The following is a 12,212-nucleotide window of genomic DNA, read 5'->3' as shown; positions in this document are numbered from 1 at the left end:
ACCCTTTGTTTATGGACCATCTCCCATCTCCTATATGCCCCAAAAACCAAGATCACTCAAAAACAGCAACCTCCTCGCTCTTTGTCTCTCCATCTCTGACTCTTTTCCATTTTTTCTTCTAACTAAACCACTTTGTCTTCCAAACTTTGTTTAGATATGCAGTTAGAAAGAATGACTCTGTTATGGGGTCCATTCCATTTTTCTCTTTTGGCTGGCAAAAGTGGAAAAAATACATTTTACATTCACTGTGATCATTTTAACTGTTGATAATGAAATGTGTCTCTCATACATTTAATTTGACAGAGGACGAAGGAGTAAAAAAGAGAGTGGGCGAAAAAGAGACACAGAGAAAACGGAAGAAGTGAATCTAATCCAACCATATCCCCACGAGTTGCACGCTTCCAATTAACGAATGGTTGGTTTATCAGTCTCCAACGGGTGATTGCTGTTTTTAATCATTTTCTTTTTTCCCCACTCTATCAGTTCTTCCCGCTCTTATCATCTAACCCCCTCCTTGTGCAGTCTCGCTTCCCAGCCCATCTCTGCTCAGTACTGCTTATGTTTCATCGTGGGTCTCAGGGAGACGCTCGCTCATGCTGTGTCCAGCATTAAAGCCCAGTCTATTGAATAAAAACTTTGATGTAATGCTTAAAAATGTGCCTGTGGTTGTTCTTCGACCACTGACACAGCATCGTCCACAGAGGATTATCCAGCACTGCATGACAGATAAATGAAACTTAATAAAAACTGTGAAAGAACACCTGAATAACAGTAAAGCTAAAGTCATGTGAAATGGGATAGAGACTCATACAGTAACCAGCAGATTTGGAAGTTTGAGTCTTTGGTTCAAGTTTGTTTGGGTCTTTTTCTCCCAACTCATCCAGAAATAGATGTGACCCTCTCCTTTCACCTGCCTTTTTTTGTGTGATTGATTCAAAGACCCGGAACGTGCCCATTCCACTGATCGATCTGCCCACTCTGCCTGTTGGCATGATAATAAATGGGGGCTGATGGGCAGGCGATGGAGCTGCAGTTATGGATTTAATTTACTCACCGCCTCACACCAACAGAGACTCATAACGAGGTGACACAGTGCTGTAATGGTTACGCTCAGTCACTTCCCATCAGGCAGAGACCGGAGGGCGGAGGCGTATGATGAGTGTGGGTTTGGTCTGTGCAGGGCCGAGTTTGTGTGTGTGTGTGTTTGCAGAGGGTCAATGATTCAGTGTTGCTGCCGCTCCTCCCTCTGGTCAAGGTGTTATTGAGAGTGGAGCTGTTATCTCTATCGATGAGGTCACCCGCCGCCTCGCTAACAGGAGTTCACCAGCCATACCAATCCCAGCAAGCAGCGCAGCGTGCACGGGTGGGTCATCGCTAGCCACATCCTCCTGGGTGGGCTATAACTCATCCCAAGATGGGGATAGGGCCTTATCTCAGTCCCCCTCCCTAGGCCTGCCCCTCTCCTGCTCTGTCTAGGGGAGAACATTTTCTGGTGTCCTGGTGTGTGAGTTATAGTTGGGGTTAAGGTGACTGAATAGGCCTGTCTGTTTGGACTGTCTTAGGGAATTTATGTCTGTTTGGGCAGAGGAATTTGGAGCTGCACATGTGAGTGTTAAAACAGCGTGTACATGCAGGTGAAACTGTGATATATTCATCACCTAAACATTCCCAAGTTGTGAATGTATTCCATTCCATAAGGTAAAACATGATGGTCATAAGTTATTTTATCATGTGAAGGGCATTGTTACTGTTGCCCCCCTCCTCCTCCTGCACTCCCCTCCACCCAACCACCCCATCTACACCGCCTTTCTCTGTCATCTTGGCCTATCAATCAAAAATGTATTAAGTCCAGAGTCGCAGCCGATCAAAGGCAGAATTCCTGGGAGGAGAGCAGATAAGGCCTATCTCATTAATAAGTGCTTTACCATCGTAGGGGCTTCGCCACACCCAGCCTGCCTTCCTTTGATATCTAATTATCCATCCGTTTCACTCTGTCAGAGAGGGAGGAGAGGGACAACTCACAGTGTCATCACGACAAAATACTGTTGCCTGTGTGTGTGTGCTTCTGTGTGTATCAGCGTATGGGCGAGGGGCTGCACCAAAACACTGTGGCATGCAGAAAATCCAAATGTGCAGAGAGTGGCACGTGTAAACAAATGCAAATAAGGTGTTCTTGCAAAGGCATCAGGCACCCCTCCTAAAAAAACTGTCATGCATAGTGTAAGAGTCCTAGATGGTTAAGAGGGATCTATTTTACAGAGAGTACTGCTGCTAAGACTCAGAGGTGTCTTACAAATCGTCCTTTTAATAATCTCTCAGAGCAAAGGGCTCCAAAGAGCTAAAGAGGGATACGATAGTGATGAATGTGGAGAGAAACAAGATATTAGAACATCAAGGTAAGATACAGAGAAGAGGGGACAATGGAAGGAGTTCAGGGGTTAAGAGGATTTTCAAGAAAAACTGGGTAAAACTGATGGACAAAAGAAGAAGAAGAAATGAGGAAGGAAGAGAGAACACAGAAGAAATGAGAGAATGGGGAATGGCAGGGAGAGAAAGAGCAAGGCATTCTTTTGCCTTCTCTCCTTGGTTTTCTGTAAGAGTAGCTTAGGAAGATAAGGCTAAGAGGTCCGTCAGTCTGTTGTGGAACAATCCGTTCTGTGTCTCCCTTCTTTTCTCTCTCTCAAGATCCTGCTTCTCTCTCTGTCTAATGGCACAACTCAGATTTCTAGTGATGCCTCTGGTGATATGGCTCATCTCTAGTGGCGTAGTTTACTGACATCATTCGTCCAATACAGCCTAAAGCCTCAAATCTAATGTGACAGAAACACTTGGTTGCATCTCTAAGTAAAAACCTTCAACATGTCTAATATTCAAACCAGTTTCATGTATTGATATGAAGGAAAACTATTCAAAGCTAGAATAAAGAAGTGAAATTATGTCTTCGTTTACCCAAGCTGTTCAAACCTTCATCCCTAATCGCTCAAAGCAGAGCTCGAGACAAACACAAACCAAGGAGGATTTGGAAGAACAAAACCAACACAAAACGCAGGCCCACATGACTAACAAAGACTCCTAAGTCTGCCTCCCCATTCCATGTTCTTTCTTAAAAAGACACCTTCATCTCTCGGCGTTCATGTAATGAAGAGACTTTCTTCAAGAGCGGAAAGGAGGCGTGTCAAAGACATGGGTCACAATGTTTACAAAGACGACTTTTAATCCAATCACAGCATCCCCACGCCTTTTATTTCCTGTTTCAAGGGATTAAAATTAAATGAAATATCTTAAATGCAAAATTAATTTACAGCTGAAAACATTTTTGTTGTTGTAAAGGGATTGGTTTAAAGAATAAAAGGAAATCTACAAAGGTAATAATTAGTCAAAGAAGCAAATTAGTTTCTTCGGTTTAAAATTTAGTTTTTTATTTATATATTTCTAAAGAAATGTTGATGGGAGTTCAATAAACAACACCAAGAAATTACTGAGAAGTATGCAAAAATATTACAGCCTTGCTTCTTATAAAAAGAAAAAAAAAAAAGTATATCATCCCCCATCTGACGTTGAGACACAAGTTGATCAGTAAATAATCAGCTGCTCTCTTTTTCTCTCACTACGTCTCTGTTTCTGACCGGTTGTGAAGCTGCCTGAGGGTTTGAATAACTGTCTGGTGCCAGCCTGCCTCACCCCAAGGCCTTGTGGGAGATGAACAAGAGGTCAACAGAGGTGTGTTTGTGTGTGTGTGTGTGTGTGTGTGTGTGTGTGTGCATGGGAAGGTGTGTGCCTTTGGCCAATGATGTTTATCCAGCTTGAAAAGGCAGCGAAATGAAAAAAAAAAAAACGTTTGTACGGGAAACACTAGAAAGACAGATGTGTTCACTCAACATAAAAATGCTTCACAGCAGCAAAAGAATATCTAAAAATGTGGAAAAAAGGGAACACCAATGCATTTACTTTTACATAAAAACATGATTGGGTTTTATGTCTATAAGGAGAGTCTCAATAAAATATTTAAACTCCACCAATCCTCATTTTTAAAGGCAAGAAAATTAAACAGAAACTATGATTGCATAACAACAGGGTGACCAAACGTCCTCTTTTACCTGGACATGTCTGCTTTCTGAGATTTCAAAATTGTGTCTGGCTGGAATTTCAAAATAGAGATAGATTTTGCTCTATTTCAGCCTCAAATATGTTTACATTGGATTTGAGTTGTTATTCATTCCCCACACTCTTTTATTTTTGTTATCCACTCTCTCAAACAACAAGCAACAAAGGAGGAAGGGTGAGGAGGGAGCTGCAGCTCTGAAAGGGCAGAGTTACCTGTTAACGACGCCACACACTCTCGGTGGCTCAGAATTATGAGACAACTCGAATGCACCATAATTTTGTGTCTTTGCAAAACTGCAGAGAAAGTGTGCGTGACTCTCCTCATATAGCCTCGGATGCACTAGACTCGCATCCCCCGTGAGGGATGCAAAGCCATTCAAAGTTCTCCTGGTGAGAGGTTTTAACTTTTTTACTTTCTCTGCAGCGTTGCAGAGCTTAAGACGAGGTGAAGACGAGGTTCATGTTTTCGACTGATGGCTCTGACGGCTTGGGGAAGAAACTGTTCAGGAGTTTTAGATCAGTGTTCAGTATCCAGTAAAGCTAGAAAATGCAGGAACATTAATGTAAATTCACAGATGAACAATAGAAAAATTCCCATTTTCATCTTGGTGATGCATGGGAAGCTCAGTGCATTAGGTGCAAAGCAAGGAGCTGGAAGGTCACATCAGTTCTGCATAAAGAGAGATGTTTCTTTCTATCTTTTTTTGTGTTTGTGTCTTTATATATATTTATTATGTTTCTTTATAAAAGGGACAAACACCGAACAAAAAGAACCATGGTCAAAATCTTTTTCTTCTCCACCACACTGAAAGTGGACTGAGTGCCACAGGATTATTTTCACACTTTTAGCTCTAAACTTTATTTAATCTTTGGCCAAAAAAGAAAAAAAGTTTTATGTAGACAATATAGATTCAGTAAAAATGTCAAAAGATCAGTGCAAAGTAGGCCTCTTCATCATAGCCTTGAGTGTTGACACATTTGTATTTATCCACATGGTCATGATGCCACAAATGATACCCTACAATACACCAGCTCCTCCCCACTAACTGTCCTCTTTTTCACCAACTCAAATCTGGTCACCCTACATAACAACGTACACAAGAACAAAACCACTGGTCCAACCGCCTTCAGTCGATCTCTCCACCCAGCTGACACCTTTCCCTTGAAGGGCTACTGGATACGAGAATACAACAACTAAGACACACAAGCAGATGAAAGAGAGGTCAGTCAGCCAGGATGATCCTCTTGTAGGGCTGGTCAGGGCTAGAGGGGTCCAGCCGCCTGGGTGGCAATGCTTACACCCCTGAACGAACAGGTCTGGTTGTGATTTCACTCAGCAGACGCTTAGACACAGCAGAGTCTTCATTTAGTTTTTGGCTCTGTGGATACCTTGGCTAACATGGGTTAGGAAGGGGTGACAGGGAGGTCAGGGGGGCTCCAGTTGACTGTGCCCTGAGGGGGAATCCTGGGGAGGGATAGCAGTGTGATAGTGGGGAGGTGTCCCTCAGGAGTGCAGCCCCCTCCCTAATCAAAACAAACAAACAGAGTGGTCCTCTGATCTAATCTGACTCTAAAGCCCTCCAACCAGGCAGCCCAGAGCAGCTACTACACCGAACAGCAGCTTGTTGTGTCTCAGTTGTTATGCAGTTATTTCATTTTCTCTTTGCAAGTTAACAGATGATAGTAAATGAAGGGAATCTCATTTATATAAGTATGGATGCAATATTCTTTATGCTGCACGCTAGATGATGAGAGACATGCATCAAACTAATTTACAGAAGAAACGCCAACAAAAAGTCACTGACATGCAGTCATATTTGTGCACAATAAGATGGCTCAGTAGAGTTTTGAGTATAATTTCTGACTGAGTCAATGTGCTTGGCTCTTTAAATTCCGAGCCTAAACATTCCTTCTGCTTCTGTGTTTTGAAGCTTTTCTGTGGTTTAGACAGTAGACTAAACTTCTCACTGTGTAACTGTAACAACAACACAATGCTAAACAAATCCCTCCTATTCGGTAGAGCTGCCGCCAATTGCTGCGCCATGTCCTGTCAGCTGACCAGTGAGAAAAGATAAGGGTGAGATTAGACCAATCAAGGGTCAGGCTGAGGTTATCACAACCTCTCCAAAACTAAAACAGATGGGGGAATGGAGTGTAGCTAAACTCAACATCTACTGTCAAGGCTCATATCTTTAGGCCGTGTATTCCCCTGCTCCACTGGACTGGAAGGCTGTCAGAGTTAGTTTTGGTTTTAAATTCTGGGTCATGTTGCTTTAGCAAAATGGAGTGTGGATCAGCAGGTCCGGGGCATATGATGCAACACATGATAAGATTTGTAAACGTTACACAGTGACTAAAACTCTGGCCCTTAAGGGGACATGCACTTTGTTCACATATTAAAATATCTGCATATCTTTCTCTATAGACTAAGTTTAGTGAAGGAAAGTTTTTCTCTCGAGCAGAGCTGAAAGACATATCAGAGCTGTCCATCTTTTTATGTATGAGAAGCTTTATAAACTTATAAAAATATGTTTTGCTTTCAGGTGGCAGCTCAGAACTGTCTTACACTTTGACACTGAGAGTCTAAATCAAAACTTTTGCCTTAAACATCACTGCTGTCGTCTGTCAGTCTGCTTCTGATTTTTCCCCCTAAACTTTGTCTATTTTTGCATAATTGTTTGCTTATTTTCTTCATTATCTCAACATCTGGAATTTAACTCCCAGCAGTGATAAACATTAGGCCCCTCTCAGTCTCTTTCTCCTTCCTCCTCTCTCCAACTCCTCGCACCTAGATGAGATGGAGCTGTGATTAACAACGCCGTGACAAGAGGACACAAGACTTTCGTCATGAAGCAAAAACAAACAAACAAAACTGGTGGGATAGAATGGTGGAAATATGTACAGCATCTTATCACAGATGCTAATTGTTTCCGTGTGCTAGAGAAGGGTGGCGGCAGAGAGAAGTGGAGCACGTGAGGGAGGGAAAGAGGAACTTGAGAATATCCTCCCTGTGCCTTTGGCCTGTGTCTGACTTCAGAGCTAAGCCCTCTCTCAAGAGAAGGTCAACACTGGGTTCAACTTTTCACCTCGGCAGCCTGAGAGAACATACTAAATTCCGAAGATTACACCAAGGTGCGTGGCAATTTCACACAATCTTCCACTGCATGACAAAGCTCGGTGCACCTTCAAAGCAAATTTTAAAAAGTTTTAATAATTCACTTTCCTTTTTAAAACAAATGCAACAGAACTGGCACAAAATCAGGATAACCAATGGTTGCATATGCCAGAGAGGCCACCTTACAAACTTGCCTGAATGTAAACAAAACATCACATTTCTGTTTTCTGATGTGTGAGCCTGCAAATCACTACAACAGTATTACTTAACTTTCTGGAATCTTGTCTAGTGCTGCAGTGTACATCTGTGTGTGTGTGTGGGTGCAGCGATGTCATTGGCAGTCAGGTGTAACTGAACCGACAGACAGACAGACAGACAGGCGGCCGGCCGGCGTCAGCAGCCACACGCCTGTCACGACACACCGTACGCCAAGAGGCCGCATACCGCAGCACCCACACTATGTGCACACAATGAGCGCTCAGTGTCCCGCATCACGCACCAGCGGCAGCAGCAATGTGAAATATTCACACGGGGACAAAAGGTAGAGGGACGGGTGGGTGAGAGGGAAGACCTGGGAGGGAAAGATGGAGGACAGAGTTTAAGAAAGTGAGATCAGAATGGAGGAAGTGAGAGAACATTTGGCAAACTGAAGCATTTAGAGAAATACCTCACTGCAACGCTGTCTGAGGCATGTTTGCACGGAGCTCATCCAGGAGAGCAATTTCTATGTAAAATTTTTAACTTTTTAAAAATCATAAAGCTGCAATGCATCCTATTCAGAAAACAAAACAGTCTTTCAGGAAGATTTAACACTTTTAGTTCCAAAAATGGTCTTACAATAATTACAGCTGCTAATAAAACAATTAATCACTATTATCATTAGTCATTTTAAAAGGTAAATCTAGCTCCTAAGACACATTCTCTTACATCATGGCTGTTATTTAAACTTAATTAGTTTTTAAATTGTTGGTAGTAAAAAATGCAGAAGTAGTATTTAAAAAATTGTGCTCCGAGAACCCATAATGTTCTGTTTTTGAGGCATTAAATGGAATAATGAAAAATATAATTAGCATGATAGCCAATATTTGTGAAGAAACTTTTATTCAATCAGTTTTTGCCAGAATACTAAAGTAGTTTTAGGATAAAATTATATTTTATTCTAAAATGTAATTATTGAAGCCAACTAACAATGCAGTGGTTTTGTATTTACGTTTAATTAAAAATAAAACAAGATCCTATAGACAAAATAATAAAAATAAAATAAAATAAAATAAAGTAAAGTAAAGTAAAGTAAAGTAAAGTAAAGTAAAATAAAATAAAATAACAGGCTGTTACAGTCATTCCAAACCTGGACCGGCAAATACATGCTGCAGATGGTTTATAGCTCGCGTACGCCCTCTGGTGGAGGAGAAGGGTACTTACATTAATATCCTGCTTTAACTGCACAACTACCAGTCAAGTTCAGACTGACCTGAGGTCTCTATCATCATGGGGATCTGGAGGATGGACAGCAAAGACATTAATATCAGCCATGTTTGAAGATGCTGCCTGAGCATTTTCGGCAACCCGGCCCAAACAGAGTACAGTGTGGCCCTCTGAAGCTATTGCAGACACCCTGAGACTGTGCACATCTGGTGCTAATCAAAGAAGCTTGCACAAACACACACATGCAGAAACAGACACACACAGGCCAACACTTCTGCAAAGATCCTCCTTCAGAAAATCTCTCTCAACTCCTGAACTTCCGACATGACTGGCGTCAACACATTTGTTTTGGATCTATTAGTGCACAAACCACATGGAATAGGAGCAGTGCAGGGAGTTCTCTCATGCACACACTCACATACATAATAAATTTAAAGCTCAGTGCTTAGAGGAAACCACAGCACTAAACTACCCACACAGAGGCACTCATAAACTGAGTGGTAATGAGGGAAAAGTGTTCCCATTATAGTGAGAGTGTCTTCCAAACAGAGCGCCAACATTTCCACAAGCCAGCATGTGACCTGTGCTAAAAATATGTCTACTGTAAGATAACCAATGCAACAGACTTTAAAACGCACTAATATGTTCACGAATGAGCAAAGAAAAGCAAAAATCAAGTTCCAGTGAATACAAATACAGAAAGTTATTCTTCACATTCTTAATTATGACATTAATAAGAGATTCTTAGTGATGTTAGCTTCATAAAAAATGTGTTGCCACTCACTCTGATAATATAATAAGATCAGAAACACATCCAAAAGACATTTACAGGAAGGGAAATGCAACTTAAAAAAACAATCACATTCTTACAGGGGTCATTGCTTCTTAAAATGAATGTGAACACACTGACAGTGTTTTCACTCATTCTTACTGCACCTCTAGAAATATATATATAAATTATATATCAACAAAACCTGAGAGGAAAAAGTCAACTGAACTGGCATTTACCACAGAAGACAATTTGGCTTTGACTTCGAACTAAGAAGAAAAAAAACTGAGGTAAATGTTTTTCATTAAGTTCAACTGGTGACTGTTTATAATGACCAAAAACACAGCGGTAGGTAATAAGAAAACAAGAAATGGCATGGACAAAGAACGTCTGAGTTTTACACGTGGGATGTTTATAGGACTGGTGAACATCTCAGTGGGACCGGTGGCAAATCTGAAAGTTTGATCCATATGAGTGCAAAAATTTCTAGCAGAACATTGTATTGTAACACGATGAGCTTTGTAAGTCAACTTAGAATCAGGTGTGACGTTAATGGGTTAATGTTATACCTGACGGACGTGTGTGTTTTAAATTACACACTCAAATAACTTTTACCTGCTTAATTAACTCACTTAATACTTTTGCATTTGTGGATTCTCTGAAATGAAAGAACAACAGGAAATCAATAATGTGAAGCCTGGAAACAAAACTTTTTATCTTTAAGTCCATCTCTAACCTGAAGCATATCTGATAGGGGTGGGGGCAAATGTCATTTTTTAGATGCATCGCATTGTGAACAGAATCAGAATTTAATCAGAATCAATGTCCAAATGTTAAAAAAAAAATTGTGGGTCAACTCAACCAAAACATACACGTGTAGGATGACAGCCGGGAGAAATGTCTCGTTGTTAAATGTGGAAGAGTGTGGTAAAAGTGGTAGAAGGATGGTCGCCCCAGACCACGAGGATCTGATGCAGCTCCATGTTTAGCTGTTATGTGGTGGAAACAGACGTCCTGCATTAACCAACAGATGAGTAACTGTTTCTTCTCATTTTGTGGTAGTCAAGTGGTCACACAAGTAAAAAAAAAGTGCACCAATAATCGTTTTATAATCACATCGCAACCATCTGAATCATAATCTAACTGAATGGTGAGGTGCCAAAAGACCCCCCCCCCCCCCCCCCAACATCTGATGAGACATGAATGATCTTTATTAGCACTGAAGTAAACTTTACAGTATGTATGGTGCAAAATAATAAAAATTGTGTGACCTTATTATTTCAAACTGATTTAAAAATACTTTTATTAGTTTTTAAAAGTCTTAAAGATGCATTTCGTATCTTTCCAACCTTAAAACTCTGCCTTACTGACTCATTTGATGGCACAGTGACATCTATTATGTGCACATAATCAGCGTTCCGAGGCTGAGAAACTGCATTATACAACGTTTTCATCCGGGATGCTGCGTGACTTTGCAGTCAAGTTATGCTTTATGCAGCATCACACGCTAGCAAACTGATATAAACACACCACACATTTAGAAGGCCCACCGTGACTGAGGCAGCAAAGAAATGCAAGGAGACATTATCTGAAGAAGAGAGGAAAGAAAGAGAGAAGAAGACTGAACAAGAGTTAAGTTAAGTCTTTCACTGTCAGGAGAGAGCTCACAGTACAGGTAGGATGAAAGATGGATGCCGAATTAGTCGTCAATAGGAGGTGCTCCACTGCGAAAACTGCAAAAGTTTTGTTGTGCATCTGTAAATCTGAGCTGTTATAGCATAGAAGGCTAGTATGACACTTCTTTTATAGTTGCAATTAGAAACAGAGTCAGCATACAGTCCTGTAAAACAGTTGTTCTCAAACTTTTTGAGCCACGATCCACAAGATAACATACGCTGGTGTTTCGTGGATTATGTTACCAGCTGCATCAAAGCACCTACATACTGAAAATCAGCTTCTCTTGCTTAATACCAAATTAGCATAATAATATAACGTAAGTAATAACTTTAGTGTTTATGCTTTAAAATATGAATCCGTTGATTTCACAGAATAATCTCATTGCATTAACACCATAATTTTGACAGCCTAATAAAATCCCAAATTTATATGATAAATGTAATTTTTTGTTTGTTTGTTTGTTTTTATTTGTTAACAATGGTATGACAGCCCTATGAAATTATCTAAGGACTCCAGTTTGAGAAATGCTTCTTTAAAAGACCAGAAGCTTTGCTGTCACTTCTCCATAATGTCATACCTGCAAGTCACGTGGGCGCTGGAGTGAAAGAGCAGAGATGTCCTCAGTGAAGTGACCTACTGGGATGCTGCAGCTCTTCCTAAAAGCAGAGATCAGCATTTGACAACAAATATATTACAAGCTCGCTGCTACGTGATGAGATGATCAGTCCAAACCAAAGGTTTAGAGTTGGTTTGCAGCATCATTCCTTTAATAAATGGGCACGTGGTGGTTAGACAGGTTTATAATACAGAGAAGAGCTTGTCCATTTATTTATTTATTTATTCATTCATTTGTTTATTTTCAGTTAGTAGTTCTTACCGCTGTCTGTGAGGACTGATTGATCCAAAGCAGGCCATTACTGGACAGGTTGGACTAAACCAACTGAAAGAGGGGGTGGGGGGCAGAAATGAGTGGTAATTTTTGTTGATTTAAGCTTTTGTCATTTACTTAAAATGCTTACATAAAAGTTGATTGTTGATTGACGTTTTTAAAAAAATTAACAAATTTCAGGGACTACACAGCAGGATGATGTTTTATTCAAAGACAAAACGAGGACAGAACTC

The sequence above is a fragment of the Melanotaenia boesemani genome, chromosome 3, assembly GCF_017639745.1.
Source record: "Melanotaenia boesemani isolate fMelBoe1 chromosome 3, fMelBoe1.pri, whole genome shotgun sequence".
Taxonomy (NCBI): Eukaryota; Metazoa; Chordata; class Actinopteri; order Atheriniformes; family Melanotaeniidae; genus Melanotaenia; species Melanotaenia boesemani.
This window is presented reverse-complemented; position numbering follows the sequence as displayed.